Below are 9,248 nucleotides of genomic sequence, written 5' to 3' on the forward strand. Positions count from 1 at the left end.
ATATAAATTAGAAAAGATTTTGGTCAGATTTGTTTAGTTGTTCTTCAGGGAAAAATGTAAATTGCACTTTGCTCTAGTTCGGACAAAATGAATAGCCAATATGTCACTCATCTATATTTTAAAAGGTCATTTCTGGTGAAACTACCTTAGAACAAATGCTTATCCTTGATTCTCTGAAATTTCGGTTCTTTAAATTGCTGTTATTTCTGTTCTTTTGTGTCATGTACATTATTTTGTCAATCAAACGGCACCAATGTATTCATACGTATGCGAGGACATGTACAATTCTAATAAATGGATCTTAATTTATGAATCATCTAATACACTTAAAAAGAATACTCACCAGTAACCCGTTAGCACGCTGAATCCACTACATCGCCACTGACCTGTGTTAAGTTCCTTCTTTTCAATATATTTTTCTTTCCATCTGCCCAGTCATTCATAGGTCTTCCATTCATCGTCTCCCCAGCCAGTATTTCAGGAGTGTAATTCTCTCTCACCGAATTTTTATCCGCCATTCTTTCCACATGACCAAGCCATCTCAAAGCACTCCAACCCATCCATTTACCACAGGAGTGCATCTACATTTTCACCCATTCACTTCTTCCTACGTTCCACACTCACATACACACACACACACACACACACACACACACACACACACACACTATATATATATATATATATATATATATATATATATATATATATATATATATATATATATATATATAGTATATTCAATGCCTCAAATTTTAATCAGAATATCTTTGTCTTGTTTTCTTTTTGCTGCATTTTTTTTTATTGTTTCCCCAGCTACTTGTGTTATATATTTAAAAAGTTCCTCTACCTTTCATTGCTTCGTAATGCCAATTTTTGCCATAGAATATACATTCATTCGAAATGAAAAGAACATACATCACACTGATATGAGATTCTGAGATTCTTCGATGAACTTGGTGCGCCATCACCTGAGGAACATTGTCTCTGCAAGTTTCGATGTAAACTGTAAAGTTTTTTTTTAGCACCATCAATGATATCGATGCATATCTAATAAGAATTCGGTAGGTACTTGAGCATAAATATGAGGCAACTTTTCATTCACAGAATTCAATGGCTATTGTAGTTACACTGCCTCTTTAATGTTTCTGATAGTGGCCTAACAACCAACTCTGATTCGTTTTGGATCATAATAAACAATATAAGTTAAACAACCAAAACAAACCCTTATGGTCTGCTTTCTGTGTCTTGGTTGGTGCCAGATTCAATGGCTTCAATGTCTTTCCTCAGGCATTTTGAAGCACTATAGTTGGCCAATCATATCTTGCTCCTGCATTCTGGAAATTAAAAATATTTAGCAAATTTATCCACAAATAAGTATATAACAAAATTCCACAGAATATTTAAAATGGCCACATCAGTCTACATAAAACTTTTATTAACTTACAAGAAAGAAAAATTTTATCCTTATTAATATGGTGGTAATCGGTAAAAACAGAGGATAATTTTTGGCAGACAACTTAAACCCATTTGTTAATAATACAATATTATGAAAATGATCATCCCATAAAATCCCCAAAAGGGGCGGCGGGGATGAGAGGTTATTGGTGGTTCAACTGTCTATACAGTATTCAAAGTTTTTTCCCGGTCTCTCGGGCACATCCTGTTATGTAACTTCCTTGTTTAGGGTGTTTTGTGACTCACCTCTTCTCTCATCCTATAATTATCCGTATGTTTACTCTTCCAGTCTATTTCCACATACTTAATTGAATCCTCTGCTTCCGTTCTTCTGTCATTCATGCTATCGTTCATTGCTCCATATTCCTAGTTTTCATTTACCCTCATAATGTTAGTCTTGCCCATTCTTACTATCAGTTTTTTGGAAGTGAAAACGGTTGTAATATATCAATAAAAGAAAAAATGGGGTATGTGTAGATATACTAGGTAAGTGTTATTGTAGTTTAAGTGGGAGTAGGAAGGGTCATATTGTGAGAACTGGTTGAGATAAGCTACCAAAAATATAGAATAAATGAAAATGATGATCAGAGTATTCTGAGGCCTTTGGATTACATAGAGAGAATGGGAGTTGACAATTAATGGTAAAAATTGATGGCAACCCGAAAACTGTTCAAGAAAGAGACAGATAAATTTATAAAGAGGGCCAGTCAGAAAGTTTGAAAGAGACTATGGAAGGGAGGGAACTTAGTACCCTCTAAGTAGGAGGTTTTGCCAGGGAGAAGTGAGTAGCATAGTGGGTACAGTGCCAATGAGCCTTTCGTGTAGTTATATATATGCATGCACATATGTGAATTTTGGTCACCTGTGCACATGTGGCTTATTTTACATTCACAAATTTAACCCGCAAATATCGTTTAATATCAAATTCACTATACTTCGGGAATAACTTATAAAATATAATCTATAAGTGGTTTTGTGCAACCCAGGATTCGAATCTGAAACCTTGGGATGTAGAAACGATAGATTGTAACTTTGAACATCTGGCTGTGAAGATTATATATTCTTATATGCTGTTGCTTTCGCAATGCATATCATCCTCTCCGTAACTGCATGAAGTGTTGTGAAATAGATTACAATATTTTCAGATTCCTTATTTTGTGCATCAGTGTTAGTATGTTCTAATAATATATGTTTAGATTTTGCAATAACATGTTTTAAAAATTAAGAATAACGTAGAATGTGAGAAGAAAGAGAAAATGGCATTGTCTGTTCGCAGCAGGAAAATAGCCGTCACCACTTAAGGCCGCGTGGTTCCGATTTTTTTGTTTTTAAGGAAACAACCATGCAATGCTCTTGACTTGTTTCACACTTGTGTCTGTCTGTAAAGAAACACCACGTGAAGATTGCATCATCTTTCATAAGCCTAAACGTTTCAGTATGTCTGTTACCTTTCATTTTCATGTAAGTAGTTAGAGATGTGTTTTTATTGAAAACTATCTAATATTACCGGTAAATTAACTCTTATCTCTCGATTTGTCAAAAGAGAATTTGTTAACTCGTGGAAAGGTTTGTGACGTCACTCAAGGAAATGACAAAACTTAATTTTCTTCGAGGAAATTCTATAATCATATCTTTTACTTTAAAAGTTTGTTATTGTCATAAATAATGTAATAATAAATGTTATTTATGATTGTAATCCCACTTTCCCTCTACTTATTGTTTTGAAGGAGAATTTTTTACGATATTAGCTGTCTCGTTCCAAAATCGTTCCCCCAACCATTTTAGACGAGGTCCACTGGCCAATTTCCATTGTCATTCGGGAGATTGGAACTGTGGTGAAAGGAGGTCATTCTCTCTCTCTCTCTCTCTCTCTCTCTCTCTCTCTCTCTCTCTCTCTCTCTCTCTCTCATGCAAGAGATTTTTGATTTCACATTAGCGTAAACATTTTATACTTAGTGCTTGGTTACTCATAATTTTTAGGTTTTGTATTTCTTAGCTTTAATTTTATTATTGCTCAGTGCTCATTGGTGGGAATCTGAACAAACAGTGTGATAACGGTACCTTTCTTTTTCTTCTTTCTTTTTTTTGGAATAAGGTGAATTGTTTTAATAAGGTGGATTTTTGAAGCTACCTTCTATACAAACATGATAGTATCAACGTGATGTGTTAATTAAAGTTTTGAATTGGAACTTGAAAACAGATTTACAGTGGTTTGGTGAAACTATTTCATTTTTTTTTACACGTTGCAAATTTTCCTGTTTATTTCTTTTGAAGTGATTTTTTGTGCATTTATCCATTTTTCTTATTGAAGTTATTGAAGTGTGTTTTTATATATTCTGTGTGTTTAATGCTTTCTTAGTGTTTTGCAATTTTGGCATTTTCCAGGTTTTTCTTTGTTTGCATTTATATTCACAATTTGATTAACTTAATTATTTTCATTACTTAATCATTGCATATTTAATTGAGTTTAACAATTGTAAATTACTTTGCATTTACTTAGAATTCTTTTCAAATTCTATTGTTGTTTAGCACTTGTGAATTAATTTCTTAATTTTAGTTATTACCTAACACTTTTGAATTTCAATTATATTAAGCAATGTTCTTGATTTTTTTGGTAATTAATTTTGATTTAATTTTACTTAATAATTTTATTAAACTTTGTTTGTTTGTTTTCAAGTTAGGAATAAATTTCCCTGTGATTGTGAATTTCACTTATAATTTTGAGTTTAATTATAATTTTTTGTATTTAAAATTTTTATAGGTGTTTTATTTTTTTCCACCATTATATTTAGGGTTAGGGTTTAGGTAAAAGAAATATGAAGTGGTATTAGTAGGGAAAAGACCCCATTTCGGCTCACCGGCGATAAACCCCATAAGGTCAGCTTTATATTCTTAACCTCACGTACGTTGACCTTTAAAACTCCATGGGGAAACCACCAAATATTTCGCTTTAGTTCAGAAAAGAACCCAAAAATGGCTCAAGAAGAAGGAGAACCATGATTTTGCTCGACCCCTTGAAAATACCCAACCCCATTTTGGCTCAAGATATACACTACGGATGATAAAACCACCATTTCACATAAATATGAATATGAGTGGAAAAATTCTAAGTCCATTAACCTAACCTAACCCGCTGAGTGAAAAAATTCTAAGTCCCTTAACCTAACCTAACCCAACCTAACCTAACCTAACCTAACCTGACCTAACCCACCGTGTGAAAAAATTCCAAGTCCCTTAACTTAACCTAACCTAACCCAATGTAACCTAACCCAACCCCACCTATTTGCTCAAGATATACTCTACGGATGAAAAAAAACCCATTTCACACAAATATAAATATGAGGGGAAAAAAATTCAAAGTCCTTTAACCTAACCTAACCCACGTGAAATAAGCAACCCCCTTTTGGCTCAAGATATACTCTTCGGACGAAAAACCGCCATTTCACATAAATATGAATATGAGGGAAAAATTTCAAAGTCCCTTAACATAACCTAACCTAACCTAACTTAACCCACATGGGTATATGAAAAATATGAATATGAGGAACAAATTCTAAGTCCCTTAACCTAACCTAACCCACGTGAGCATATGAAAAGATATGAATACGAGTAAAAATAGATTATAACTCCCTTAACCTAACTTTCTTCATGACTCACTGCCATGTGTTCACATGTCATATCATGTGATAGTATGAATGCAAAACGATTTCTGAACTCCATTCAAATTCAGATAAGCAACTGATAAGCACCCACAATGGTCACCATTTTCTCCATGACTCACTGCCAGGTGCCCAACATGTCATATCACATGATAGTATGAATGCAAAAAGATTTCTAAACTCCATTCAAATTCAGATAAGCAACTGATATTCCACCCACAACAGTCACTGTTTCTCTGTGACTCAATGCCAGGTGCACAACATGTCATATCATGACGGTGTGCATTCACACGAGGCACACAACACAATGCGACTATCACAGCTCGATAATCTGTCTCCATGTCCAGTGTCATACACAAAACATACACACACACACACACAAACACACACACACACACACACACACACACAACAATATACCACTTCAGCAAAACCTCATACGAGGGTGATAAAAAGACAATTGTAACCACTTGCACACACATACACTGATAATTCCGCAGGTTTTCACTGATGTGAGTTAATCCCCGAGAACTGATGTGAAAAGACATTTACGATTCCTACCGCCGGTATATAAGCTCAAACAGAAGCAGCAACACCCACACCAGTACACCAACAGGCTGCTCTACTCCATGGACATCTTCAGAAGCAGTATGGGTAATTCCCACCAGCAACAGCGATTGATGAAACTACAAATGACAGCATCTATTGAAAATTCCTTAGCTGTGGCATATATATATGGCACCGAAGGCTTGGACTACCCAGAGGACTGCTGAGTCTGCTCTCAACATTGAAAGAGGAGGAGCATACAGGGTGGGAACAGACCCAACCCAGGACAACCCTTAACAGGAGGCACAGCAGGGAGTGCCACTCCACAGGCCAGTGATAATAATTCTTTTTTATTTAAAATTTTTTTGAGATGTGACTCTGTGTCAAAAAAGATGCACATTGTCACCGCCACATTTACATATAAAACAACCAGTTTATTTTGATTCAATTCTCTACCTGTTATTCTTATTTTTCTCAGGTTCCACCGTGAACGCTGTCACAGCTCCACTGAATGCGGAAAATGCAGGGGAAACATTGTTGAGAGGAGGCCACTGTCAAGTAGGAGGTGCCAAACAACAGCAGACACTGCTTAACAGGGAAGGAGAGGAGGCGAACCGAATTTTTGAGTACTATTAACTTATTCAACTGCAGTAGAACGCACATTGACGAGACAGCGGCACTCAGAACTAACAGAATGCAGCTTGCCAAGGATGTCTTTCAAAACAATCCGGGAGAGGGGTATAAATTCTGTCATGCTATACCTGTGCATCATCATCACCAGGCAGAGAATGGCAGGTGGCAGTGGTACCGCCCATGAAATGAGTTCTTTTTTACATTAATACACCACCTGTGCTAACACTGGTGGACACCCTTGAAGACAGGCTCAACTTAAGCAAGGGTTTGGGTTGGGGCTTCTCATCACTACACAGCGTACAAATCAACATCTTGTGGCGAGTAATGGTGAATATAGCAAACTTTAAAGAATATCCTGCAGAAGTCAGGGGCGGCAGCCAAGTCGCCAAAATTGAATCGCTAGAAGTGAATGTGCTACTCAGGAAAAACCGCAACACACCAGGTAAAAACCTCACCAGGATGTGAAAAACCGTATAAAGATGAATTGGATCAGCATTAAACACATACCCAACATGGCACTGAACAGCAACTCCTTCAAGACATTGGAAAAAGACAACAACCTTAACATCTATATGTATTGTGTGAACTGGTCATGGGAAAACATCAGAAGCTTTGGACTGTGTATCTCGCTAGAAAGAGGGGTAACACTTCTGTACCTCATCTGGTCACTCTACTGCTAATCACAGATGACCACCTCGCACTTAACAAAAACATGTTCGCCTACGTGAAGGCATTCCGCCAAGGGGTAAAGACAACAAGGAGAGGATACACAGGTGGCATGTGTTATCACTGTTTAACCTTTTTTGTTTAATACCCCACCTTTTGCCGATGCGATTGCCCACACCGAAGTTGTTCATCCCAAACTACAGTTTCTATACCCAAACTACAGTTCTATACTTGAAAAAGTGAAAGCACTGAGTAAAACCTTGCACATCGCCTTCTTAGATTTGGAAGCATACAACAGACAGCCTGGCACTGATGAAGACCAGAGAGTTGTGTCAAAGCAGAAAGCGTACGCATATTGCTACACAATCGTCGACAGCAGAAGCAATGAATATTGTACGCACAGATTAGGTGTAGGTGAACGTTGCGTCGACAATTTTCTGGTAAAAATAGCCAAACACTGGGCCAGGATATGTGAAACGATAGTGGCAAATAAAATCAGCATGTCCTCTGAGACAACCTGCCAGTTTGAACAGGCTACACACTGCAAAAGTTGCAACATTAAGTTCACCGATAACACTATCAAAGTGCGGCATGACGCACACCACAAAAAAAAATACCGACAGACAACTATGTGTGCGTATTATGCAGGAAGTGCAATTTTAATTCAAAATATCAGACAGAGCCCTACCATGTTAGTACACATTTGTCTTATGATACCGCACTCATCTTGAAAAAAATGGCCGCCAAGCATAACTTTGAAACCTTGAAACGATAATGGAGGCACATTTTATTCCCTTAAAATTAGCAACAACAGATTGATAAACAGTGCCCGCATGATCAGAGGATCGCTTTCCAGTCTCGCGTCGAGTCACATCAAGCAGAAAGGAGCTTTGGAAATCACACACAGGATGTTATCTAAATATCCCAACGAGTGCACCAAACTAGTTTTGAGCACAGGTAAACAGTACCACCCTTGTTGCAAAAACCAGGCGTCCCTCTCAAAATGTGTTTTAATTCCTCGCTGACAGGGGAAAGCATACCCTGTGAAGGATATGAACACATCTGCAAAGTGTGGAATGCTACAAACTGTTTTAACTTACTGGATTACACCATTTTATACCTTCTCATGGACGTGGAATTATTCGGTGAGGTTTTACTTAACTTGGATGGAGGCCGCTTATACACAGTTTGGACTGGACCCAGTTTACTATTTAACGTCTATTTCCCTCTCACTAGACACTTTTCTCCACACTTCGCAAACGCGCCTCCCCCTAATTTCCGATGGGGAAACTTACCAACTGATCGCTAACAACATCAGAGGGCAGTTTCTGCAGTCTAGACCAAAGGCAAGCCAGGGGTGTGAGCAACCCCAAGTTAAACCCACCCAATTTCAAGCTGGTGACCCGACAAATCATATATCTGTTCATGGATTTTACCAGTCTTTATTCTAAGGTGATGAGCAGATATAAATGCCTTTGGATGAAATAATGGATGTTCTCCCCACCAAACTAGAGAGGTTTACCACCAGTGATATCACATCCATCAGTTCGCTAGGAGAACATGGTTATTTCATCCTCCTCGATACTAAGAAGGTTAGGGATGATGTCGCTCTCAGGATGGATGAGTTCCCTATAGCTATACATCACATGAGCGTAACCTTCCAGGATCTATCACCTTACAATAAAAGCCTAATGGAAAAGTTTAATGTGAAGCTCTCTAAAAAAAATTTCAAACTTGTAGGCACACACCCCCCAATGCAAAACCACTTAATTTGCTTTCCCTTATTGCAAACATTAATAAGACTCGGTGTAGAAGTTGATGTGATAAGAAAAGTTTACAAGATCAAACAAGGATTTCATTTTAAGGGAATACATCACAGAGAATGCGGAGAGGAGAGCGAAAAAATCAGACCCTGACAAGAGGAACAAAATCAAAATCTTGATGAACAATCTTTTTAGCGTGACCATTAAAAGCCCTTTGAACTAATCCACCAGGACAGTTGTCACCACTAATAAACCCTCACTAGTTAGAAATAAGTCACACCACACATACAAGTCCTTTGAAAGGTTGAACTATCAAAGATACACTGAGAACCACTGTAGAGAGACCGTTACAGCAGAATCTGTGACCTATGTTGGGTTTCAGCATACTGGGACCTGGCTAAGGACATGATGTACAAGTTCTGTTATGACGTCCTTCAAAAACTGTATGGTGATAGAGTTAAGCTCCTGTACACTGACACTGACAGTTTGATCTTCTCACTGGAGACTGACAACCTTGCAGGCG

Source organism: Macrobrachium nipponense, chromosome 1 (assembly GCF_015104395.2).
Source record: "Macrobrachium nipponense isolate FS-2020 chromosome 1, ASM1510439v2, whole genome shotgun sequence".
In the NCBI taxonomy this organism is placed as follows: Eukaryota; Metazoa; Arthropoda; class Malacostraca; order Decapoda; family Palaemonidae; genus Macrobrachium; species Macrobrachium nipponense.